This window comes from Scyliorhinus torazame, chromosome 2 (assembly GCF_047496885.1).
Source record: "Scyliorhinus torazame isolate Kashiwa2021f chromosome 2, sScyTor2.1, whole genome shotgun sequence".
Lineage (NCBI taxonomy): Eukaryota > Metazoa > Chordata > Chondrichthyes > Carcharhiniformes > Scyliorhinidae > Scyliorhinus > Scyliorhinus torazame.
The window spans coordinates 212284554-212312129 of record NC_092708.1 but is presented as its reverse complement, the minus strand read 5'-3'; the positions used below and the strand labels follow the sequence as shown (position 1 = coordinate 212312129).

Genomic DNA, 27576 nt, shown 5'->3' with positions numbered 1-27576 from the left:
GGAATACAACACGGCGCATTTATAGGATCTCTGCCACTTTCTTTGGTCTGATTACATCTTTTGTCCCTGTTCTGCTAAAAACACATTCCAAGATCCCACATTGTCTTTGAAAACCAGTGCTGTCACAATTTAGACCACATTTCTTTTGTCAGTGTTAATCTTTCTATAATCTCCCTCATTCTGACGATACAATGCTGAGTATCTGCTTTATCCTTCCTGATCGAATTTCCCAAACTAGTTTTCCCTGCGGTGATGCTCTCAATAGTTAGCGACAGTCCAATCTATTCCTAATATATAATACTTTTTACACTATAACTACTTCCTTTTTAAACACAAAGAGACAATGTTTTCAATGAAAGCAAACAGTTGGTCATGAATACCCTTGGTACATCATCAGAAATTATACCTTCCATATACCACCATTCATTTATCATTCACATAGTCAGCCGGGTTCTTCCTCAGTGACAATTCACCTTCATGGTTGACCCAAGTGTAAATAAGGTAAGACAACACAAATGGAGGACCAACATGGAGCTCTTCAATCGCCTCCATGTATTGCAAATTCCTTTGGAGGAAAAATTTGCAAATGCCTTCTGTTCAAAGGGAGAGATGGCGTGGGTGACGATGTGTCATAACTTGGTCAAGCTTCCAAAGCAGCCCCCCATTTTGCCGCCACTAAATCTAAAGTTCTTCCTGCCTCCTTGGCTTCAACTCTAATCCGTAATATGTGTATGTTGTATTCAGGGCCTCAGATAATCTGAAACACCACTTTCCAAATACACCACTTCCTAAAGTCAAAGTATGGAAGAGATAATCTTTCCTTCAAAACACCCAAATTGCTACATATTTACTGCAAATTCAGCATAAGTTCAATAAAGAGCTATTTTACTCATAAATCTTATATTCTTCATGAAAATGCCTTTTGAAGGCATGCAAATCCAACAGAACTAAAATGCACTTGGGCCGCCAGAGAAATGAAATAAAATCAATGAACACATAAACTGAGACATTTGCTTTTGAAGTTAAACTACTGTCAAGAGAAAATTTGTTCCTTTTGATAGTTGCTGATAGATGCCGGTGTCGTAATTGTTACACTGAATGATATTGAGATAAGTCAATGTTCAACATTCAGCTGTACCAGAGCGTTAACCTTTTGTAATCAACAGTGTTTCAGATGAACGTTATCGGTACTTATTGTGCTCCCATTTGTATTCTGCAAGTGCTCCCATTGTTAAGCACTCGTCCGCCTTACTTATACAGGGCTTATTGAAATGGGGAGGAAATTGAGCACAATAGATACGTTAGCTCGAAATCACATCTACTATGTGTACAACTTTGCCAGAACTTTCACTGATTTTTTCCCCCCATAAATTTAGAGTACCCAATTATTTTTTTTTCAATTAAGGGGCAATTTAGCGTGACCAATCCACCTAACTAGCACATCTTTGGGTTGTGGGGGTGAAACCCATGCAGACACAGGGAGAAGGTGCAAACTCCACACGGACAGTGACCCAGGGCCGTGATTCGAACCCGGGTCCTCAGCGCCGCAGTCTCGGTGCTAACCACTGCGCCACTGTGCTGCCCGAGAACTTCCACTGTTCATTCCAATAAAGGTAAACGCAGGTTTTTAGGCTGTAGAGGGGGGACAGTCTGCCTACGACCTGAGCCTTCCTGCACCCAAATCCAGGATGATGGGCCTCTTGCAGGTGCCAATGACAATGGCTGTCTGACTTGGCCACTGATGGCACACAGCAGATGGAAGTAATTTGAGAATGTCTGCCCAATTGCATCAACAGCTGCATTTATATGGTACCTATGACATAATAAAATGTTCAGGCAGGGGATTCCAGAGTTTTGGCTGAGGAAATACCAACAACCTTAACTACCTTCGGATCCAGAGCATGGGAATAATCACCTACAATCATAATGAGAACCACCAATATGTACTGGCTGGGCACAACTTTGCACAAAATGGATTAGGCTCATTTAATTCACACCCAGTGTCGTGAAAATCCGAAACTCCCTCGCCCAGAAGGCTCTGGATGTTAAATCAGTCAAATTTTCAAAACGAAAAACAGTAGAAATTTATTAGCCAAGGGTACCAAAAGGTTTTTTGTCACAGGGCAGGTCAAGGTACAGATCAGCCATAATTTAGGTGAATGGCGGAACAGGCTCGAGGCGATGAAAGGCCTCTTTGTGTCTCTTTACACCTAGCTCATACGGCCACGAATTTAATTGATTTTTCTGACCAGCTTTCTTCTCATAGTCTGTCCTGAAAGGATTTTAGGAAAACCTCTCGTGGTATATCGATGATCAAGAACGTTTGTAAGTCAGAATTTAAATTCCCTTTCAAAGAAAAGCTGTAAATTGGATATTCCATCACTGCAATCATGCTAGCTTCTAATGAAGGTGCTTAAAACTGCTATTTAAAAATGACATGAAATGCAGAGAAACTACAGACAAGGCTTATATTTTTGTCATTGTGACATGCAGCAAGAATTTGGCGAACAGTGTGCAGATAGATAAACAAGTGGAAATGATATAATAATGGAGACTCTGGGAAAACGACTTGTCAAAATATGCCTCGCATTTCTTCTGCTATTAATCCATAAAATGGCTGTTGCTATGGTTGTGACTGAACAAAGGAAAGAAACTCATAGAATCTGGCAGGCAGAACAGGGCTCACTTTTGGGCGATGCCAGCTGCAACCCCTCTCAGCAGTATTTGTATGAACCATTCTCACTTCAATCCACTCGTGGAGAAGCCCATTAAGGCAGAAAAATTCTATTTCAGTGGGCAAGTGGTGAGCCAACAAAGGTGACAACAGTTTGTTTTTATATAGCACCTTTAAGGTTGTAAAACATCCCAAGGTTCTTCACAGAAGCAATTATAAAGCAAGGTTTGACATGGTGCAATATAAAGGGATAATAGGACAGGTGGCCAAAGGATTTGTCAAAGAGTTGATATTAAGGAGTAACTTAGGGGAGGAGAGTGAGATAGAAAAGTAGAGATGTTTAGGGAGAGAATTCCAGAGGTTAGGGTCCAAGAACAGCCCTGAAAGCTGCACTAGGGAAAATCAGGGCTGTGCAATAAGCCAGATTTAGAGGGGTGCAGAGATTGCAGAGGTGTGTAGGGCTGGAGGTGGTTACTGAAATAGGGAGGGGTGAGGCCGTGGAGAGGTTTGCAAGCACAAACAAGGGCCGGCATTCTCTGTCTGTTCACGCAGGCAAGGTTCTCCAGTCCCGCTGCAGGGAATGAAGTTTTGGTTAAGCGCCAAATTCTCCATTCTCGCAGGCAGCGAACTCGGATCGGAGAATCCCAGCTGAGAGTTGTAAAATTGAGGCAATGCTGGAGTGCGATCCGATGTAAGCCACTGAGCGCAGTACTGAATAGGGTGAGAGAGGATATGGGCAACAGAGCTTCAGATGAACTTAAGTTCACAGGTGATTGAACAGTGGGCAGGAGTGTAATGAAATACTCAAGTCCACGGATGAGGGTTTTAGCAGCTGGTGAGCTGAGGCAGGAGTGGAAACAGGTGATGTTATGGAGGTGGAAGCAGGCCGTCTTGATGGTGGAAATGATTTAGGGTTGGAAGCTCAGTTCAGGATCAGAAAGTCAAGGATGCAGGTACATTGCTATCCCTGCTGATCTTCCAATTCTGTGCTCAAGAAATCACATTACTCGGTTGTTGAGATCAACTTACACCAATCACAATACCAGCAGTGCAATAAGTAGGCTTACATTACCTGATATGCTCTATAGAAAATGAATGGATCCAGGTACAACTCTACTCAATTGAAGGATGATCAATTATGAATGATCCCAATATCTTGCAAAGATCTAACTTGTGCATTCTGACATCAATTAAATTGACCATGTAATGGATGAAACTGTGGAGGAGGTGATACAATGACCAAACCACAGAATCATGGGATCCCTATAGTGCAGATGGAGCCCAGTCGACCCATCAAGTCTGCACAGACCCTCTGAAATAATGCTCTACCCCCTGCCCTATCCCTGTAGCCCCACTTAACCTACACATCTTTAGGCGTGGAGGAGCACTTTTCGCATGATCAATCTACTTAACCTGCATATCTTTTGGACTGTGGGAGGAAACTGGAGCACCTGGAGGAAACCCACGCCTCCTGGGGAGAAGGTATAAACTTCTCCCAGTCAACCAAAGCCAGAATTGAACACTGGCCCCTGGTGCTGTTCTCACATAACTCATACGTTGTCCTGATGTGTCATACCTTCCTTCACTGCCAATAGCCTGGAATTCCCTACCTAATGCCATCATTGGCGTAATTCACCACATGGACTGCAGCTATTAAACTAGAAATTGGGTCATCACCTTCTCAGGGCACGTGATGAGCACCAAATGTGACCTTGGCAGCAGCAACTATTTTTAAGAAGGCCAATAGAGTGCTTCTCAAATGTCTTTTCATTCACGTTGCAAAGAGTTTGGTTCCTGAAACACAAAGTGGACTCAGACCAAAGAGAAACACAATCGATCTGAATAATGGCACAAGTAAGACTCAGTAAGAAATATGGCGAGTAGCAGAAGCTCTAACTCAAATATTATTGGACTGGCAAATGCATTTCACATAGTCAGCAGATCCTATTTCCTCCATCGCACCGCCGCCCCCTCCCATTTCCAATCCTACTGCTATTCGGAGAAAGTGCTGCCTAATTCAAATGATTTAGACGCTACGCAGCATGTACTGCAGTCGGTCTATATCCTTTTTAAACGTGGTTAAACTGTGTTGAGTTCCTTCACTAGTCTGTTTGGTCATGTGGACACAGAGTATGTGCCCACACTGTACCGGATTAGAGATTTCTGCTTAAACCCATTTAAGAAGTCTAAAACTTTAGTGTTTACTTCACTTTGATCATTTGAGTTGGATGGTCCACTATTTCTTGAGGTTATTATTTCTATGGTACATGAATTCAAGTGACATGGGGCACGGAGCAAGGCAATTTGCTTTGTGTGGACATTAATAGCAGAAGAGATATGTTATAAGAAATGAAATCGATCGTGATGTACAGTGGTGTGGTACTTAAACTGTCAGTGAGTAAATAACAGTTTAAAGCTCCTGTCAGTTAAATCTCTACAAAGTGGTAATTTGTAGATCAGTAAAGTTGAGTGAATACATTGGAAAATGTATTTCCATAAAGTGCATTTAAATGCGTTGAATTCTACTGTGGCGCTTTCCAACCAGGTATGAAATGGCTAAAATTCACACATTATTTGCACAGGGAAATTAATACACAAACAATATCTATGGAACAACACCAATGAAACAATACAAACCTATATTCAAAAAGATCTTCAAAAGTTATCTGAGTAGGTGGTGAATTGGTACTGATATACCAATGTAAACATTGGCCATATGTTTAGTAAGATCTGAAAACGGGTGTGATGTGTGATGAACACGTGCCCATTGCTTCCTATGCAAGCAGCACCCAAACTTTGCACAGCCTGGCTATTTAATGGATTGTAGAATTCAGCCAGTGCAAAGTGCACTGCTGAGTTGCCGTACATCTGAATGGGTGCGAGGAGGTGACGGGGATGGGCGATGGTGGAAGCAGAGGAGGGTGAAAATGTGAGAGGCCACCACCACGTAAAGTCAGTTTTCACCTCTTAAAGTGAAGGTGGCTCTTGTGCATGTGCAAAAAGAGAATAAAATTATGGCACAACATGCTGACGACAGTCACCAACATTTTTTGACTACCCTGAAGGCTTTGGCTGAGGATGTGCGGAGGGAGAGGGGTGCTGAAATATGGCAGCCAATGCCAAAACATGGGTCGTGGCTGCTGGGAGCAGAGGTCAGCTCAATGAAGACCTACCGCTTGTTTAAATAAAACAACAGAAAATACAACAACAAACATCCCTCACCCACCATATACTCCCAATGCTCATCCATGCCAACCCATACCCCTATTGCCCCCATACACCTGTGCCAAATTATTTCCTCTCTACCCATCCCCATTTGCCCCCATATCCCCACGTCAATTTAATGTCTACCCATGTTAACCCATACCACATCACTCACCATTCTTTGCTTTACCCCACAAGCTACCTAATATCTTTGAACAGTCCCTTGACATCTTTCACATTGACTGGACTGCGTTGACACTTCTTGGACAGATTTGACACTTCTGGACAGATTTGACACTTCTGGACAGATTTGACACTTCTGGACAGATGTGACACTTCTGGACAGATTTGACACTTCTGGACAGATTTGACACTTCTGGACAGATTTGACACTTCTGGATAGATTTGACTCTTCCAGACAGATTTGACACTTCTTGGACAGATTTGAACCTTCTGGACAGATTTGATATTTAAACCCCAAACACTTCTTCAGTGTTTCCCTCCCTACCGCCTCCTCGAACCAAAGAAAAAAGACAATCACTGTAAGGATCCCAGCCGAGTAAAGATCACGAGGGAGACTCGAGGGCAGGTAGAAGTAGAAAGGAGTTGAACCATGATATCACAGCCTGCAGGTAGGTGATTGGCTGGTGACTGGTAAGTAGTTTTTCTTTTCCCTGAGGTGTTATCGTGCGGGCGCAGTGGTTGCTGAGTGAGTGCTTGCTGGGAAGGGGAGTAATTTTAAAAAAAAACTTACTGTTGGGAGTTTCCAGCTGAATACGGTCGGAGTGAAGAAAGAGTGACTGCTGGGTAAGTAGTAAAGATTTAAATTGTTTGGGAGGGTCCATAACAGCTGATTGCTGTTCTCGTGTGGGGCCTAGTGGTTGCTGGTTAAGTGTGTTATTTTTATCTGTATTTAAGTTGGGCAGTTTCGAAACCCTAGACACTACACTTGTGGTGTCCTCCACCCTTCTGCCTCCTTTAACCTAAGGGGCAGAGTGAATAACAGGTAAGCTCTTTCTTTTTCTTTTTTTATCTAGAGGGGATGGCAGGGAAGGCAGTGCAATGTTCCTCCTGCAGAATGTTTGAGGTGAGGGATGCCGTCAGTGTCCCTGCTGTTTTCACCTGTGGGAAGTGCATCCATCTCCAGCTCCTCAGAAACCGCGTTAGGGAACTGTAGCTGGAGCTGGATGAACTTCGGATAATTCGGGAGGCAGAGGTGGTCATAGATAGTAGCTTCAGGGATGTAGTTACTCCAAAGAATCAAGATAGATGGTTGACGGTGAGAGGGACTGGGAGGAAGCAGTCAGTGCAGGGATCCTCTGTGGTCGTTCCCCTCAGTAACAAGTATACCATTTTGGATACTGTTGAGGGGGACGACCTATCAGGGGTAAGCCACGGTGAATGGATCTCCAGCACTGAGTCCGTCCCTGTGGCTCAGAAGGGAAGGAGGGAGAGCAGGAGTGCAATAGTGATTGGGGACTCGATAGCTAGAGGGACAGATAGACAGTTCTGTGGCAGCGAAAGAGACTCACAGATGGTCTGTTGCCTCCCGGGTGCCAGGGTCCGTGACGTCTCGGACCGTGTTTTCAGAATCCTTAAAGGGGAGGGGGAGCAGTCACAAGTCGTGGTACACATCGGCACCAACGACATAGGTAAGAGAAGGGACGGGGATTTAAAACAGGAATTTAGGGAGCTAGGGTGGAAGCTGAGAGCCAGGACAAACCATGTTGTCATCTCTGGTTTGTTGCCGGTGCCACGTGCTAGTGAGGTGAGGAACAGGAAGAGAGTGCTGAATAACACGTGGCTGCAGGGATGGTGTAGGAGGGAGGGTTTCAGGTACGTGAATAATTGGAGCACATTCTGGGGAAGGTGGGACCTGTACAGAAAGGACGGTTTGCACCTGAACCAGAGGGGCACCAATCTCCTGGGAGGGAAATTTGCTATGACTCTTCCGGGAGGTTTAAACTAATTTGTCAGGGGGCTGGGAAAACGAGCTGGAGTCCAGAAGCCAGTGTCGAGAGTAGTGAGGTACTGAGGAGGGTATCAAGGTCGCAGGAGTGTACCGGCAGACAAGAAGGTGGGTTGAAGTGTGCCTACTTCAATGCAAGGAGCATCCAGAATAAGGTAGGTGAACTTGGAGCTTGGATTGGTACTTGGGACTACGATGTTGTGGCCATTACGGAGACATGGTTAGAACAGGGACAGGAATGGTTGTTGGAAGTTCCAGGGTATAGATGTTTCAATAAGAGTAGGGAAGGTGGTAAAAGAGGTGGAGGAGTAGCATTGTTAATCAAGGATAGTTTAATGGCTGCAGAAAGGCAGTTTGAAGGGGATCTGCCTACTGAGGTAATATGGGCCGAAGTTAGAAATAGGAAAGGAGCGGTCACATTGTTAGGAGTTTTCTATAGGCCCCCAAATAGTAATACAGATGTGGAGGAAGAAATTGCAAAATAGATTATGGATAGGTGTGGAGATCTCAGGGTAGTTGTCATGGGTCACCTTAACTTTCCAAATATTGATTGCAACCTCTATAGGTCGAACAGTTCGGATGGGGCAGTTTTTGTACAGTGTGTGAAGAAGGGTTTCCTGACTCAGTATGTGGATAGGCCGACAAGAGGGGGGGCCACATTGGATTTGGTACTGGGTAATGAACCAGGCCAAGTGTTAGATTTGTTTGTGGGAGGGCACTTTGGAGATAGTGACCACAATTCGGTGTCTTTCACTATTGCAATGGAGAGGGATAGGGCCATACAGCAGGGCAAGGTTTATGATTGGGGGAGGGGTAATTATGATGTGATCAGGCAAGAATTAGGGAGCATAAGATGGGAACAGAAGCTGTCAGGGAAAGGCACAAATGAAAAATGGAGCTTGTTCAAGGAACAAATACTGCATGTCGTTGATAGGCATGTCCCTGTCAGGCAGGGAGGAAATGGCCGTGTGACAGAACCATGGTTCACAAAAGAGGTTGAATGTCTTGTCAAGAGCAAAAAGGAAGAGTATGTAAGGTTGAGAAAACAAGGTTCAGTAGGGTCTCTTGAGGGTTACAAGGTAGCAAGGAATGAGCTGAAAAAAGGGCTTAGGAGAGCTAGGAGGGGGCATGAGAAGTCCTTGGCGGGTCGGATCAAGGAAAACCCCAGGGCCTTTTACTCTTATGTGAGAAATAAAAGAATGACCAGGGTGAGGGCAGGGCCAGTCAAGGACAGTAGTGGGAACTTGTGCATGGAGTCAGAAGAAATAGGAGAGGCGTTGAATGAATACTTTTCTTCAGTATTCACAAAGGAGAGGGGCCATGTTTTTAAGGATGAGAGTGTGATTCAGGCAGGTAGGCTGGAGGAAGTAGATGTTCTGAGGAAGGATGTATTAGCAATTTTGAAAAAACCTGAGGGTCGACAAGTCCCCTGGGCCAGATGAGATATACCCAAGGATTCTTTGCGATTGCAGAGCCTTTGGCTTTGAACTTTGGGTCCTTGCTATCCATGGGGATAGTGCCAGAGGACTGGAGAGTGGCGAATGTTGTTCCTCTGTTCAAGAAAGCGAATAAGAATGACCCTAGTAATTATCGGCCAGTTAGTCTTACTTCGGTGGTCGGTAAGATAATGGAAAAGGTCCTGAAGGATAGGATTTATGACCATTTGGAAAGATGCAGCTTAATCCGGGATAGTCAACACGGATTCGTGAAGGGTGGGTCTTGCCTCACAAATTTGATTGAATTCTTTGAGGAGGTAACTAAATGTGTAGATGAAGGTAGAGCAGTTGATGTCGTATACATGGATTTTAGTAAGGCGTTTGATAAGGTTCCCCATGGTTGGCTCATGAAGGAAGTAAGGAGGTGTGGGATAGAGGGAAATTTGGCCAATTGGATAAGTAACTGGCTATCACATAGAAGACAGAGGGTAGTGGTGGATGGAAAATTTTCAGACTGGAGACCAGTTACCAGTGGTGTACCACAGGGATCAGTGCTGGGTCCTCTGCTATTTGCGATTTTTATCAATGACTTGGAGGAGGGGGCTGAAGGGTGGGTCAGTAAATTTGCTGATGACACCAAGATGGGTGGAGTAGTGGATGAGGTGGAGGGCTGTTGTAGGCTGCAAAGAGACATTGATAGGATGCAGAGCTGGGCCGAAAAATGGCAGATGGAGTTTAACCCTGATAAGTGCGAGGTGATTCATTTTGGTAGAAAAAATTTGAATGCGGATTACGGGGTCAACGGCAGGGTTCTGAGGAATGTGGAGGAACAGAGAGATCTTGGGGTTCATGTCCACAGATCTCTGTAGGTTGCCACTCAAGTGGATAGAGCCGTGAAGAAGGCTTATAGTGTGTTCGCGTGTATTAACAGGGGGCTTGAGTTTAAGAGCTGGGGGTTATGCTGCAACTATACAGGATCCTGGTGAGACCACATTTGGAGTATTGTGTGCAGTTCTGGTCACCTCATTATTGGAAGAATGTGGAAGCATTGGAAAGGGTGCAAAGGAGATTTACCAGGATGCTGCCTGGTTTGCAGGATAGGTCTTATGAGGAAAGGTTGAGGGAGCTAGGGCTTTTCTCTTTGGAGCGGAGGAGGATGAGAGGCGACTTAATAGAGGTTTATAAGATAATGAGGGGGATAGATAGAGTGGACGTTCAGAGACTATTTCCTCGGGTGGATGCAGCTGTTACAAGGGGGCATAACTACAAGATTCAGGGTGGGAGATATAGGAGGGATGTCCGAGGTAGGTTCTTTACTCAAAGAGTGGTTAGGGTGTGGAATGGACTGCCTGCTGTGATAGTGGAGTCAGACACTTTAGGAACTTTCAAGCGGTTATTGGATAGGCACATGGAGCACACCAGAATGACAGGGATTGGGATAGCTTGATCTTGGTTTCGGACAATTCTCGGCACAACATCGAGGGCCGAAGGGCCTGTTCTGTGCTGTACTATTCTATGTTCTATGTACTCAAGTCCTGTTGTAATGATTTGTCTTCCTAACTGCTTGCTGCACCTAAATGCTTGCTTACAGTAACTGGTGTGCTGGGAGCCTCAGGTACCTTTGTACATCACCATTTCCCAATCTATCACTATTTAAATAACACTCTGGCATTCCGTCTCTCCTTCTGAAATGAATAATTCCAATTGAGTTCCTCAGGGTAGTGTCCTAGGCCCAACCATCTTCAACTGCTTCATCAATGACCTCCCTTCCTTCATCAGGTAAGAAAAGGGGATGTTTGCTGGTGATCGCACAATGTTCAGCACCATTTGCGACTAATCAGATAATGAAGCAGTCCATGTCCAAATGCAGCAAGACCTGGACAATATCCAGACTTGGGCTGACAAGTGGCACGTAGCATTCGCGTCACACAAGTGCCAGGCAATGACCATCTCCTACAAGAGAGGATCTAAGCATTGCCCCTTGACATTCAATGGTATGACCATCACTGAATCCCCCACAATCAACATCCTGGGGGTTACCATAGATCAGAAACTGAACTGGACTATCCATATTAATACTGTGGCTACCTGGGCAAGTCAAAGGCTAGGAATCCTATGGTGAGTAACTCATCTCCTGACCCCCCATAGCCTGTCCACCATCTGCAAGACACAAATCAGGAGTGTGGAATCATGGAATGAAATACTCTCCACTTGCCTGGATGAGTGCAGCTCCAACAACACTCAAGAAGCTCAACACCATCCAGGAAAAAGCAGCCGCTTGATTGCTCCTTCTTCCACAAACCTTCAAACCCTCCACCACCGATCAAAAGTGGCTGCCATACAAAGCAGGGCTGCGGCGCCAGGCGGGGGGACCACTCAGCAGAGGCGAGACAGCAAACGGGGATAGGAGGGGGGGGGGGGGAGAGGGTCAAAAGAGGGGTAAACGGGAGAGGGGGGATAAGGGGGGGATAGGGAGCGATCGGGGGAGGGGAACACAGGGACAGAGAGGCTAGAAAGAGAACAGCAATAAGGCTACAAAGGGCCGCAACCAAGAGCTCGGAACAAGGAATCACTGCAAGCAACCACCCAGTACTGTCTCTGGATGAAGGGAGACCCCAGAGTGCAGGGGACTACCCATGTGGCGGACGCACAGTGGGCGGCCATGTTGGGTGCCCCCTGGACAAAGGGGGACCCGGGAGTGCAGGGGCAGACCCACGTGCGGACGCAACGTTGGCGGCCATGTTGGGTGTCCCCAGGACAAAGGGAAACCTCGGAGCGCAGGGTCCCGACCACATGGGGAGAGCAGTGACAGCGGCCATCCTGGACGGTCCCCTAACAAAGGGAAACCCCGGAGTGCAGGGGCACATACAAAACGTAAGTATGGTTAATCACACAGGAACAGGGGGACAGAAACCCCCCTCCAGGATAGTCATCTGGAACGTAAGGGGACTCAACGGCCCAGTGAAAAGATCCAGAGTCCACACCTACCGAAGAAACATGAAAGCCAACCTAGTCTTCCTCCAAGAGACACACCTGAGAGAGCAGGACCGACTGCAGGTAAGAAAGGGCTGGGTGGGACAGACCTACCATTCCTGCTATGGGAAGAGAGCCATGGTTGTGGAAATACTGATCAGCAAGAGGATGACGTTTAGGGCGACAAAGATGGTTACTTACCCAGGGGGATGGTACGTCATGGTCAGTGGGGCCCTGGACGGGGCACCGGTAGTACTAGTTAACATGTGCGCACCCAACTGGGACGACCCGAACTTCATCAAAAAGACCATGGCAGAAATCCCCGACATAGCGACGCACCGACTAATCATGGGGGGGGGCGACTTCAACTGTGTACAGGATCCAGTGACTGGCAGATCAAACCCCAAAACAGGGAAAACCTCAAACATGGCAAAGGAACTCAGTTGCTTTATGGAATAGATGGGGGCGGGTAGATCCTTGGAGGTTCACCCACCGAGGGGAGAGGGAGTTCTCTTTCTTCTTCCCAGTACACAACGTATACACCAGAATTGATTTCCTTGTGGTGGGGAAAACAATGCTTCTGGGGCTGGACAAAGTGGAATACTCCGCAATTGTGCTATCTGACCACGCTCCACACTACATGGACGTGAGGTTGGAGACGGGCAGGGCCCAACGCCCCACATGGAGGTTGCACGTCGCCCTACTAGCAGACAAAGCCTTCAATGAAAAGATATCGCAGGTCATAGCAGAGTTCACGGAGAACAACCAAAACGGGGCGGTCTCACCCTCCACGTTCTGGGAAGCGCTAAAGGCCGTAATAAGAGGGGAAATTATCGCTTTCAAAGGGAGGAAAGGGCGGCTAGGCAGCAGCTGGTCGATTTCATACTGGAGGTAGATCGTAAATACTCTGAGGCCCCGTCCATAGAGTTCCTGGCGGAGAGGAAAGAGCTACAAAGGAACTTCGATCTCCTCTCCATTCGGAAAGTACTGCACCAACTCGGCCAGGCATGAGGGCCCTTATATGAACACGGAGACAAAGCCAGCCGCCTGTTGGCACACCAGCTGAGAAAGCAGGCAGCCACCAAAAAAATTGCACAAATCAGGGATACCAGAGGCACATTAGAAACAGAGCAGAAAAGATCAACAAAACCTTCAAGGCTTTCTACCAAGAGCTGTACACCTCAGAGCCCCCAACAGGGGGGTCCGTGGATGAAAAGATTCCTTGATGGACTGGACGTGCCAGTCGTGGGGGAGGGCAGAAAATGGGGCCTGAAAGCACCACTAGCACTGGGAATAGCCCACTCCCTCGCCCTATCCCCGTAACCCTATTACCCTAACTGGCCTGCACATCTTTGGACTGTGGGAGGAAACCGGAGCACCCGGAGGAAACCCACACAGACACGGGAAGAAAGTGCAATCTCCACACAGTCACCCAAGGCTGGAATTGAACCCGGGTGCCTGGCACTGTGAGGCAGCCGTGCGAACCACTGCGCCACCATGCCAATCACGCTGAAGGATCTCTGCAACTTCCTCACAGCTCAACCTCCCACCTAACTTTGTGTCATCTGCAAATTTGGATATATGACATTTTGTTCCCTTATCTAAATCATTAATATATATTGTGAATAGCTGGAGTCCTAGCACCGATCCCTGTGGTACCCCACTAGTCATTGCCTGCCAATTGGAAAAAGACACGTTTATTCCAACTCTTTGTTTCCTGTCTGCCAACCAGTTTTCTATCCATCTCAATTCGCTATCCCTAATCCCATGCTCTTTAATTTCACACGCTAATTTCTTATTTGAAACTTCGTCAAAAGTCTTCTGAAAGTCCAAATAAATCACACCCACTGGCTCCCCCTCATCAACTCTATGAGTTACATCCTCGAAGAATTCCAGTATATTTGTCAAGCATGATTTCCCCTTCATAAATCCTTGCTGACTCTGTCCGATCTTGCCACTGTCTTCTAAGTGCTCTGCTATAAAATCTTTGATAATGGATTTTAAAATTTTCCCCACTACCAACATCAGGCTGAAAGATCTATAATTCCTTATTATCTTTCTACCTTACTTTTTAAATAATCGGGTCACAATAGTATCATGGGAGTGCCCTTTAAGAAATGTTTTTGTCTTATCACATAGCTTCAGTGATGTCATTGTGGGGGGGGGGGGGGGAGCTGAGTTGTGGCTCTGTGAGCTGTTTTTGGTTTTGCTTTCACATTTGGCTGCTGTGGACTGAGACAGAGAGCAGAAGGTTTCTTGGCCTGTCTCTCTATCTTCATTTTAAAGGCTGTTCAGACTGCTTGGTAACTTAAAAGCGATAATTGCTTTTGAGAAGGAATTCAAACCTGCTGTTTGAAAAGGGGAACAGAGTATCAATAACAAGTCTTATAACAGTGAGAATGCCGTGTGTATTCCTCAATTTCCCCAACACATTTCTCCAAAATTGATTGGAGTTCTTTGAAGAAGTAACATGCACTAAATCTAAGGGGAAGTAGATTTAGGACTGAGCTTAGGAGGAACTTCTTCACCCAAAGGGTTGTGAATCTATGGAATTTCTTGCCCAGTGAAGAAGTTGAGGCTCCTTCATTAAATGTTTTTAAGATAAAGATAGATAGTTTTTTTAAGAATTAAGGGATTAAGAGTTATGGTGTTCAGGCCGGAAAGTGGAGCTGATCCACAAAAGATCAGCCATGATGAATGGCGGAGCAGGCTCGAGGCGCCAGATGGCCTACACCTGCTCCTAGTTCTTATGTTCTTATGCACTGTGGATAATGGGGAACTGTACTTGATAAGGTGCCACAACAAAGATTATTGAGGAAAATAAAAGCCACAGGGATCACCTCCTCAACTGTTTGCAATTTATTTAAATAACTTGGATAAAGGGGCCAATGGTATCGTTGTTCAATTTGCTGATGACACAAAGTTTGATAGGAAAGTAAGTTGTGAAGAGAACATAAGGAGGCTAGAAAGGGATATAGATTGTTTAAGTGAGCGGGCAAAGATCTAGAAAATGGAGATTTGTGGCAGATTAATAAAAAAAATATTATTTAAATGGTGAGAGATTGCAGGGCTCTGAAGTGCAGAGGTTTTGTTTCATATTCATTCAAGGGATGTGGGCTTCACTGGCTAAGCCTGTGTTTACTGTCTATCCTGTTTAGCCTGGAGAAGGTGGTGCGAGGTCCCTTCTTGAACCGCTGCAATCCACGTGGTGCAGGTGCACCCACAGCGCTGTTCGAGAACAAGTTCCAGGTTTTGACCCTGCAACAGTGAAGTGACAACGTTATATTTCTAAGTCAGAATTGTGCGTAGTTTGGAGGTGGTGGTGTCCCCATGTATCAGTTGTCCTTGTACTTCGTGGTGGGTTTGGACAGTGCTGCCGAAGGAGCTTTGGTGAGTTCCTGCAGTGTACCTTGTAGATGGTACTCACTGCTGCTACTGTTCGTTGGTGGTGGAAGGAGTGAATGTTTAAGGTGGTGGATATGGGGCCAATCAAGCGGGCTGCTTTGTCCTGGCTGGTGGCAAGCTTCTTGAGTGTTGATGGAGCTGCACTCATCCAGGCAAGGGGAGAGTATTCAAGTCTTAGTGCATGAATCACAAAAGATTAGTTGGAAGGTACAAGTAATTAGGAAAGCGAATAGAATGTTATTGTTCATTGTCAGGGGAATTGAACACAAACATATTTCACCCAGGTGGTGGTGGGAGTCTGGGACTGACTGCCTGAAAGGTTGCTGGAGGCGGGAACCCTCACAACATTTACAAAGTATTTAGCACTTGAAACGCCTTAGCATACAAGTCTAGGGACCAATGGGCTTAGTATGGAGAAGTGCTTGATAGTTAGCACAGGCACGTTGAGCCTAACGGACTCTTTCTGTGCTGTAAAACTCTATGTCTATGGGTGCAATCTTCCCAAAATTCCAGAGTGTTGGATCAGGCAAGAAAAGCAGTATGAAATTCTCCGGCTTCAAAGATGCCTTTTCTCACCTGATTTAGCAATACTCTATGCAATTTCAGAGTGCTGGCAAGGATCACTCAGCCAGCCGGAGGGGCGGGGGCGAAACACTCTGGGAACGCTCGGATTCTGTGATTGAGGCACCTTTTTAAAAGGGCACCCCAATCTCAAAGTTAAATCAAAGGATCCCCCACCCGACAATGGATACCAGGACTCCCCCCACCATCACTCCTTCCCAACACAGGCATTGGGATGGCTGCTCATCACTAGCACCCCAACCCCTCCTTATCACAAGCTCTGGCCCCCTTCCCTTTTACTGGCGCCATATCCCGGCACCCCCCCCCCCTCGCAAGCATAAGTATCCTCCCATCTCCACACACAAGGCTAACTCCCCCCAAGGGGCCTACCCTTGGCACTACCATGTCCCACACTACCCCAGTGCTACACTTACCTGTGCGCCCCTGGTGTGGACACCATGGCTGGTTTTCATTTTTGAAAACTAGTAGTAACTTGTGCTGGTGTGGTGACATGCTGGATAGGTGGGAGCATATGGTGAGGGCAGAAGTAGTAGCGTTAAGCTCGCTAATCATATTTAAATTTATTATGAATTAAATTTATTACCTAATCAGGTCCGCGCCTTTCATGGGTGTGAACCTAATCGAGGCACGGCGGGGAAGCGGAAGATCGCGCTCGGGATTATTGCCACTGCAAATCCCAATTTTAGTCTCTCACAAAATCTAGCAGCCATTACGGGATTTGTGTCTGCGGCGAAATCACGGCCTATGACTTTATGAAAAGAAAGGGTGTTGTGCCTCAGTTCTACAGGGCACCGATGCGGCCACATCTGGATTACTGTGTACAGTATTTGTAAATGCATTGAAAGCAGCTCAGAGAAGATTTATTAAACTAATACCTTGAATTGGGGGGTTGTCTTATGAGGAAAGGTGGGCAGGCTACGTTTGTATCCGCTGGGGTTGAGAAGAGTAGGAGGTGACTTAATTATGTCAGGTGGGATTGATTCCCCCCGGCCTGTTTTGTTATGGCGAAGGCAGCCCGCCATTGGCTAGCAGCAGGATGTTCTGGTACCGCAGCTGTCAACCGGATATCCAATTGTGTGTACCCTCAGCTGCCAGTGAACTCTCAGCAGGGGGTCACTGTCGATGGGACTGGAAGATCCTGCCGGCAGGAAACGGACAGAAAATCCCACCCATGAGATCCTGAGGGGTCTTGACAGGGTAGATGTGGAAAGAGGATGTTTCCTTTTTTGGGAGAACCGAGAACAAGGGTCACTGCTTAAAAATAAGGGGCTAAGTGCCGGCTGAAACGGAGAATTCCCAGGTGTATTACGACGCCAAAATTGGCGCCGAACCCTCACTGATTCCGGGACTGGTGAGGGGCTAGCAGCAGCGCCGGATAAACCTCCCGGCTCCCGTGCCAGAAACAACCTGCAGAGGTCACGCCATACAATATGGCGCCGGCCTTGCGTCGACCCGACCTGCCAGATAGTGACCTCTCGGCCACCCACCCCCACCACCCCCACCAGTCCCCCCAGACCTCGCGGAAGCCCCCCAGCCAGCGGCATGGCTAAGTCCATGGCCGCCACGCTGGGTACCCGACCGCTCAGACCACATGTCAACCGCACGGTCAGGAACTTGGTCCATCGGGGGCAAAGCATCGGGGGAGGGCTTTCTGATGACGCGCCAACACCGTTCCAATGCATGCTTGCGTGAAGCGATGACGCCATTTCGGAGGGGGCGGAGACTCGAAAACCGGCATCAAACCGGCGCCGCTCCCGATTTGTGCGTCGGAAGGGATTCTCCGCCCGATCGCCGATTACGATATCGGCTTTGGGCAATGGAGAATTACGCCCAGGGGATCGCCCATTTAAGATAGAGGGGAGAACTTCTTTCTCTCACAGGATCGTGAGTTTTTGGAACTCTCTTCCTCAAAAGGTTTCGGAAGCAGAGTATTTAACTATTTTAAACGCAGAGGGAGATATTGGGCGGCATGGTGGCACAGTGTTTGGCACTGCTGCCTCACAGTGCCTCCTCACAGTGCCAGGTACCCGGTTTCACTTCCGACTTTGGGTGACTTGTCTGTGTGGAGTATGTGCTTTCTCTCCGTGCCTGCATGGGTTTCCTCTGGCTGATCCGGTTTCCTCACACAGTCCAAAGATGTCCAGGATTGGCCATGCTAAATTGCCCAAAAGGTTAGATGGGGTTACGGGAATAAGATGGAGCCATGGGGCTAGGTAGGGTTCTCCTTTGGAGGGTTGGTGCAGATCTGATGGGCAGAATGGCATCCTTCTGCACTGTAGGGAATCTATTCTATGATTCTAAAACTGGCTAACCCACAAAAGACACAGAGTCGGGATAAATGAGTCTTCTTTTACTGGTTGGCAAGATGTAACTAGGGGTTGCCACAGGGTTCGACTATTTACATTGTACATTAATGACTTAGATATTGGGATAGAAGGTACTATAATCAAATTTGCAGGTTACACTAAAATAGGTGGGATAAGAGATTTAGATTTATTGTCATGTGTACCGAGGTACAGTGATCCTGGTGAGCGGTGAGGGGCTAGCAGCTGTGACGGGTAAAACTCCCGGCTCCCACAACAAAAACGGCTGGAGAATGGACGGGTCCGTGGCCATGCATGCGCACGGCGAGGACCTGCAGCAGTCGTGCCGTAAAACATGGCGCCGGCCGTGCGTGGACCCAACCTACTGAATACTGCCACTCTGGCCACCCCCTGGCCACCCTCACTAGTCACCCCAGCCCTTGCGGAAGCCCCCCTGGCCAGCTGCACGGCTCATGGCTAACTGTGGTGGTGCTGGACACAGTCCGCAGACGCCACGCCGAGTTCCCAACCGCTGAGGCCTCACGTCTCCCGCGCGGTCGGGACTTTGGCGCCAGAGTATCGGGGAGGGCCTTCTGATGACGTGCCAACACCGTTCAAACGGCATGCGGCGTGCGACGCGATGATGCCATTTTGCAGGGGGCAGAGAATTTAAAACTGGCGCCGCCCCCGATTTGGGTGTCGGAAGGGATTCTCCGCCCGGTCGACGATTCCGATATTGGTGTCGAACGACAAAGAATCCCACCTGAGGGGCTTGTTTTATGAAGAGAGATTGAGCAGTTTCGGCCTATACTCACACAAGTTTAGAAGAATAAGAGGAGATCTAATTGAGATAAATAAGATGATGAAGGGTACTGACAAAGTAGACATAGAGCGGATGTTGTCTCTTGTGTGGCAATCTGGACCAAGAGGTCATAATTTGGGGATAAGGTGTAGCAGATTTAAATCAGAGATGTGAAGAAATTACTTCTCTCAAAGTGTTGTGAATCTGTGGAATTCACCACCCCAGAGTGAGGTGTATGCTGGGACAGCGAGTAAATTTAAGGAGGAGCTAGGCAGATTTTTAATTAGTAATGGGTTGAAGGGCTGTGGAGAACGGGCAGGAAAATGGAGTTGAGGCCAAGATGAGGTCAGCCATGATCGTATTGAATAGCGGAGCGGGCTTGATGGGCGGAATTGCCTAATCCTGCTCTCCTGCTCCTAGTTCTTATGCTCTTATGTTCTAGAGCATTACTTTCATCAATTCTGGTGCACTTCATATACCATTTCACCCTTCAAGTGTGAAGGGCAAGAGAGATAAAGACAGAACAAATCAGATGGAGTCATTCTTTTTGATTTAGCTTTTCCTTACTCTAACAACAGCTTGTGTTTATATAGTCCCTTTAACATATTAAAACATCCCAAAGTGCTTTGCAGGAGCACTGTCAAATGTGACACAGAGTCACCGAAGAAGCTATTCGGGCAAGTGACCAAAAACTTTGCCAAAGTGGTAGGTTTTCAGGAGAGGCAGAGAGATTTCGGGAGAGAATTGCAGAGCTAAAGGCATCGGCAAAGGCTTTTCATTCGGGAATAGATGGGAATTGGGGGTGCACTGGAGTGGGGGGGGGGGGGGGGAAGGGAGGGGGTGAGAGATAGGGATGAGATCCTGGAGGATTTCAAGGCTATTGGAGAGGTAGGGTGGGGTGAGACCATGGAGGAGGTTGAAAACTAGAATGAAAATTGAAAGATAGAGGCACTGCTGAAGGAGGAGCCAATATCAGTCAGTGAGAGTAGCGGTAGTGGGTGACAGGTGGGGTTCAGGCATCGTTTTTGGATTAGCTCATGTTTACTGAGCTAAATGATGTCATTGGTTTAACATTACGTGTTCATCATTCGTGTTATTTTAGCAGAAAAGAAAAACTCAAGAAGCTCCCCATTGTGGCAAAAATAACGGAAATGACTGCAACTCCCAAGTCCCTGCACTGAACACAGCACTTCACAGTTCTGCTGGGGCACATAACATACGTGTTGTATGAAGGCCGCTTGCTGTTTAAATCACCAGCTGCCTCCATTGAAGTGAGACTTGGTAGGTTAGGAGAATGAAACCAAACGTGTGCAGATTAAACCAGATAATAGTGGAGTTTGCATGTTCTCCCTGTGTCTGCGTGGGTTTCCTCCGGATGCTCTGGTTTTCTCCCATAGTCTAAACATGTGAAGGTTAGGTGGATTGGCCATGTTACATTGTCCCTTGTGTCTAAAATAAGATGTGTAGATTAGGTGAAGAGGTTATTGGGATAGAGTGGGGAGTGAGCTTGTGTGCAGTATTCTTTTAGAGAGTCGATGCAGACTCGATGGGCCAAATGGCCTCCTTCTACACTGTAGGGATCCTATGACTTTCTATGGTTAACAGATGGATGACTGGGGGAGGGGGGCACAGAATTGCTATGGTGCAGGAACCCATTCAACCCATCGGGTCTGCACCAACCCTCTGAAAGAGCACCTTCCCTTGGCCCAGTCCCCCGCCCTATCCCCGTAACCTAACCTGTACATCCTTGCATACTAAGGGGTAATTTTGCATGGACTGTGGGAGGAAACCGGAGATCCCGGAGGAAACCCATGCAGACATGGGGAGAATGTGTAAACTCCACACAGACAGTCATCCAATGCTGGAATTGAACCCGACTCTGTGCCATAGCAGTGCTAACCACTGTGTCACCATGCCGCATAGGTCATGATATGCAGACACACACATAATGATATACAGACAAGCAGCTAATGGACACAGAGAACAGGACAAGACCAATAAGCAGGCAGGACACTCAGTGGTGGGATCGGACTATAAAAGATACGAGGCACTCACACTCCACCTCTTTCTACTGATGAACATCTAGAGAGTCAGTCAAGGGTGTTGTTACAATCTCACACCTCCACCACGTGGCTAAGAGCTAGTCTGGTTCAGTCCAGACAGAGTAACCACACTTAAGTTAGCAGAGAGTCGAACTCACAGAGAACTGTGCTAACTGTGCTATTAGTTCAATAAACCTGATTGAACTAACTTCAAGGTCTGGAGTATCTTTCTGATCTAAGCTGCAGCCAGTGATAGACCAATGTACCTAACGCGACAGCATATGGGGTAGCAAATGGGGTTTGAGGGTCCATGGGGGGGGGGGGGGAGGTGTAGAGGGGCAGAGGGAGAATGAGAGTGTGTGCGGGGGTGGGGGATGGCTGAGAGCCAGAAGGCTGTTTCTTTTGCTTTCGTCACTTTTTAATTAAATTTAACAAAGTTCCAGAGCATGGAGGCAGGTGTTTCTCCCAGTCTGCTTCCGCAACCGGCAGCATCCCCACTCATTCTGTGGATGGGGGGGGGAGCGGGGGGCATGCCCCCTAATTCAGCCTACCGAACCGGAATGTATCGGAATTGCAGGTGGCTATTTTTAAAGTCGGGCTTGCGGATCCAGGAATCCTCCTGGTTCTGCACACCCAACCCCGGAGCAAAATCTGGGCCAAGCTGAGGTGTATAAAAGATGAAATGTCAAAAATTCAAGTAATCTTTGACATTGAAATGAATGGATTTACATTCCATGGAGTTGCCATGAGCAAGGCACTGGTATGCTTGGGAAAACTGGAATAATGTTGACAATAATCCAAGAACACAGAGTTTAAGACGCATTTCCCAAGCCGATCTCAATGCTTTATGCATTAAGCTCATGTAAAGAACAACCTTACCCTTCTGGGGTTACATCTCCTAATTTAGATGAATTAATGAGCAGCTGAAACTACAGTTCTATTTCATTTGTCACCTTGCTTGGTAAAAGAAATCTAACTTGCCTTGCAATTTGCAATAACATTGTTCGCTAATTAATTCCTTTGCCAGATCAATTATTTGCAACGGTCCCTGCAAAATACATGACTGTTTGCGTGAAGGAATGACGGTACTGCTGGGCTTAATGCCAAACCTTTGGGCCTTTCCTACTTTACACAGCATAGCTCATAGAGAGGAATGACCACCTACAGTTTGCCAAAGGAACATTTCACTTTCTAGTCTGTGCTGAGTTGGAGGGCCTCAGACACAACAGCAACTGGAACTCTGCCTCAGGGTCTCAAAACCAAGAGCGGGAATTAACAAGCTCAGTGAGTAACATAGATATCTCAAAGTTGGGGATTTAAGTCCCACTCCAGAGACTTGAGTCTGAATTCTGTATTGAGGGAGTATTGCACTATGGGAGGTGCCAACTTTCAGATGGATGTTTTGGGGGGGGCACCCATATGACCCATGGCGCTAAGTTCCCAGGTGGCATTCACCAACGCATGCAGCCGCATCGTTGTCTTGCAAGCTGCGGCAATAGGGGTCCACGCCCAGCCATCCCCACCTCCTAGCCACCTCCCGCTACTCCCCCCGGTCCTGGCAGACGCCTCTGGCCAGCAGCACAACTGTCAGCTCACTATAGCGATGTTGGACACTGTTCGTACCCCTTCCTGCATCCTCAGCAGCCATGGCGCCTGTGTTGCAATTTGAAATACCACAAGTGAATCTTGCCATTGGTAATTCCTCCTGGTGGAGGTGGAGCATCGTGCAAGGCCCAGAAAATGCTGGGTCGGGCCCGTTAATGCTATGCCAACAGCCTTTATCGCACAATTTGCATGCCCATGCCAGCATGCAGCGTAGAACGCAGTCACACCATTGTCGAGGCCGTTTGGCTTCCGGAGCCAACCTCGATTTTCGACGAACGCCGAAAAGGGTAAAACACAGCATGTGTAGTTTAGCCAAAGTAAGAGCTGGTCTGATCTTGGTGGATTTGTTTGGGATAGCCAGGGTTTCTATTTCAGGAGTCAAAATACCCCTTTGAATATAGTTCTGTGACACCTTCAGGGTAGGTGAGGCACCCTTTTTGGATTGTTAAAAATAAACATGATTGTGCATAAAAAGTGCATAAACTCTTTGGAACTGTCAAGCCATCAAATAACTGTCAAAGCAGTCAAAGAGTTGCAAAGCTGTCAACAATGTGTCTAAACTCATTGGAACTCTAAAGCGAATTGGAACTGTTAAAGTTGTCAATGGATCTAACTCTGCTGGTCTTTAAATTTAAAACAAAAGTCTGGAGTTCAACAAAAATATGTGCTTGATATTTCATTGTAGGATATGTGCTGTAATGACTCAAGAAGCTTGACACCATCCAGAGCCAAGCAGCCCGTTTGACTGGCACCCTTTCCACAAACATTCACACCCTCCACCACCAACGCATAGTAGCAGTAGTGAGTACTATCTATCAGGTGCACTTTGAGAACTCACCAAGTCTTATTAGACAGCACCTTCCAAACCTATGACCACTACCATCTAGAAGGCCAAAAGCAGCAAGTGCATGGGAACACCGTCACCTGGAAGTTCTCCACCAAGCCAATTCCTAACTTGGAATTACATCTCTGTTCCTTCACTATCTCTAAGTCAAAATCCTGGAACTCTCTCCCCAACATCACTGTGGGTGTATCAACACCATATGGACTGCAGTGATTCAAGAAGGCAGTTCACCACCACCTTTTAATGGGAAATTAGGGATGGGCAATGAATGCTGGGCTAGCCAGAGAAGCCAAAATCCCTTGAACACATTAAAAAGGTGAAGTTTGATTGACAGTTCCAAGTGGTTATAGAGTAAAAAGGTTTCTTTTCATAAGATTAAATGAAGAAATATTCATGTACTAAATCATTTTTCACAAATGGAAGTGTTTGTTTTTGCTTGAAATAGTGATGTAATCAATAGACACAATTTTGTTTTTTAGTCAGCATGGTCCTGAGGTTTATTCATGTTGATTACTGGAATTCTCCAGTTTCTGTGCATCCAACCTAACAGTGCAAATCTGGGCCTATATGTCTGATTTTATGTTGAACTTTCTAACCATAAATTCAAGCACCTAATTTGCTTCCTCGATGGCCTCATGACTCTATTGTGATCCATTGACATTTTGTCAAAAATAAGGCCCGTGGTTCTCTCCTGTGCCATGGTCACAAGCGTATGATCCTGCAAGCTGTGCAAATGCCTGGAACTACCCAGACACAAATGCAGCCCCATGATGGACATTAAGTGCACAGAGAGACCAATTCACATTGTGTCTAAGCAACCTGCACTTCCCATTCCTAACTCCTCCTGTTATCCATAAAAGTTTTCATTTGTAAACAAAAATTGTGCTCAAGTTCATTTACTGCCCATCGCAATGCTTCCAACTACATAAGTACCTGGATTTTAAACAACCTTGGCCAGGATTTTACAGCTCCATCACGCTGTGTCTCCCACTGGCGGATGCAATGGGCTATTTAAAGTCCTGTTCTCTTCAAGAGGACCTTAATATTCAGCCGGGTGGGAGGGCCCCAGAGAAGATTGACAGGCTTTGCACAGATTTTTTTTTAAAATTTAGAGTACCCAATTAATTTTTTTTCCAATTATGGGGCAACTTAGTGTGGCCAATCCACCTAACCTGCACATCTTTGGGTTTTGGGGTGAAACCCATGCAAACACTGGGAGAATGTGCAAACTCCACACGGACAGTGACCCAGGGCCGGGATTCGAACCCGGGTCCTCAGCGCCGCAGTCCCAGTGCGCCGCATGCCCACCAAAGCTTGGCACAGATCTCAGCATTCCAGATTCCTCAGGAAATTCGAAAGGCCAGGAAACATGATGAACACTAAATCAATGTATGCACAACTATCCTTTCACTGTCTAAACATTTCTCATGAATTCCCAACAGATTCCTTGTCAGTCCTGTAAAATGATGCAAGGAGTCCAATCGTAGCCTCTTCCCAGACATTTTAACCAGGCTGCCGTGGGCAGTGGGCAGCACGGTAGCATAGTGGTTAGCACTATTGCTTCAGAGCTCCAGGGTCCCAGGTTCGATTCCGGCTTGGGTCACTGTCTGTGCGGAGTCTGCACATCCTCCCCGTGTGTGCGTGGGTTTCCTCCGGGTACTCCGGTTTCCTCCCACAGTCCAAAGATGTGCAGGTTAGGTGGATTGGCCATGATAAATTGCCCTTAGTGTCTAAAATTGCCCTTAGCGTTGGGTGGGGTTACTGGGTTATGGGGATAGGGTGGAGGTGTTTACCTTGGGTAGGGTGCTCTTTCCAAGAGCCGGTGCAGACTCGCTGGGCTGAATGGCCTCCTTCTGCACTGTAAATTCTATGTTAATGATAATCTATGATAGGTCTGGGTGGCTAGTGAATTACTAACAGTGCCATCGACTGCGGCATCAGCAAGAGCAAGTATAAATTGAGTTCCAATAATGGTGTCATTGGTGCGGTATGGTGGCGCAGTGGTTAGCACTGCTGTTTCATGGTGCCAAGGACCAGAGTTCGATCCCGGCCCCGGGTTGCTGCCTGTGTGGAGTTTGCACATTCTCCCCATATCTGCGTGGGTCTCATTCCCACAACCTGAAGATGCGCAGTGTAAGTGGATTGACCACGCTAAATTGCCTCTTAATTGGGAAAAATAATAAAACATAATGGTGTAAATACTAAATAGTCATTTTTCATGGCCTTGTTATCTTTAATGGGCCATCTCAGTAAGGTGCATCACTGGATTACTCATCCTAACTGTGGAAGATGATCGTGTGTTGGAGGTATTTTCAGAATCTAGGGGCGGAATTCTCTCTCCTGGGACTAAGTCCCCATGCCGGCGGGAAATTCGGCGCTAACTGCTCGACGTCAACAGTCCCCGAAAGTGCGGAATTCTCTGCATTTTCGGGGGCTAGGTGGATGCCGGAGTGATTGGCGCCACTCCAGCCGCCACCGAAGGGCCAGCGAGAGTTTGCGCATGATGAGCGGAACGGCCGACGTGATCCCGTGCGTGCGTGGAACGACCGGCGTTGTTTTGCGCAAGCACGGGGGGTTCTCTTCTCCGCGCCAGCCCCCGGGCAATATGGCGGAGCCCTACAGGGGCCAGCGCAGAAGGAAGGAGTGCCCCCACAACACAGGCCCGCCTGCAAATCGGTGGGCCTCGATCGCGGGCCAGGCCACCGTGGCACCCCCCCCCCCCGGGGTCGGAACCCCCGCGCCCCCCCGAGAACTGCCCCCGTATACTCACCTGCCATGGCCCGCCATGCATGAGGTGAGTAATTCACGCCGGTGGGACTGGCCAAAAATGGATGGCCGCTCGGCCCATCGGGGCCCGGAGAATTGCCGGGGGGGGGGGGGGGGGCGCTATTAATGGCCCCCAACCGGCGTGGCGGAAATCCCGCCGCCGCCCGAGAAATGGCGCCGGAGAATATGGCAGCCGGCATCGGGGCGGCGGGGTGGGATTCTTCCTGCCCATAGAGTCATAGAGTCATAACGCATAGAAAAGGCCCTTCAAACCATCGAGTCTGCACCGGTCAAAAACAACCACCTAACTATTCTAATCCAATTTCCCAGCACTCGGCCCATATCCTCTTATGCCCTGGGATCGCAAGTACACACCCAAATGCTTCTGAAATGTTATGAGGGTCTCTTCCTCCATCACCCTTTCAGGCATCAAATTCCAAACTCCCACCACCCTCTCGGTAAAAAGTTTTTTCTCACATCCTCTCTAAACCTCCTGCCCCTTTCCTTAAATCTATACCCCTGGTCATTGATCACTCCACCAAGGGGAAAAGTTTCCTCCTGTCTACTCTATCTATGCCCCTAATAATTTTATACATCTCAATCATGTCCCCTCCTGCTCCAAGAAAACAATCCCAATCTATCCAATCTCTCTTCATAACTACAGGCAACATCCTGGTAAATCACCTCTACATCCTTTCCAGTGCTATTACATCCCTCCTATAATGTGGATTCCAGAACTACACACAATGCTCTAACTGTGGTCTAACCAACGTTTAAATAGTTCCAGCAGAACCTTCCTGCCCTTAACCTCTATGCTTTGGCTAATAAAGGCAAGTATACCAATACAGAATTTGCCATCAGTTTTACATAAATGATAGTGGAGAACTGGCTGTGAAAAAAATTAACAGATTTCAAATCACTGGGTTCTGACAGCGTATTTCAGAGGCTGATGATAGAAGGCTGACACAGCA

At 47.2% G+C, this 27576-nt stretch overlaps 1 protein-coding gene and 1 pseudogene across 4 annotated transcripts in view; both read right to left on the bottom strand.

Annotated features, from left to right (window-relative positions):
• LOC140395504 (receptor tyrosine-protein kinase erbB-4-like) overlaps positions 1–27576 on the bottom strand; it is a 1530197-nt gene that overhangs the window by 301989 nt on the left and 1200632 nt on the right. The window lies entirely within an intron of this gene.
• Positions 424–665, bottom strand: LOC140407842 (cytochrome b-c1 complex subunit 8 pseudogene; annotated as a pseudogene).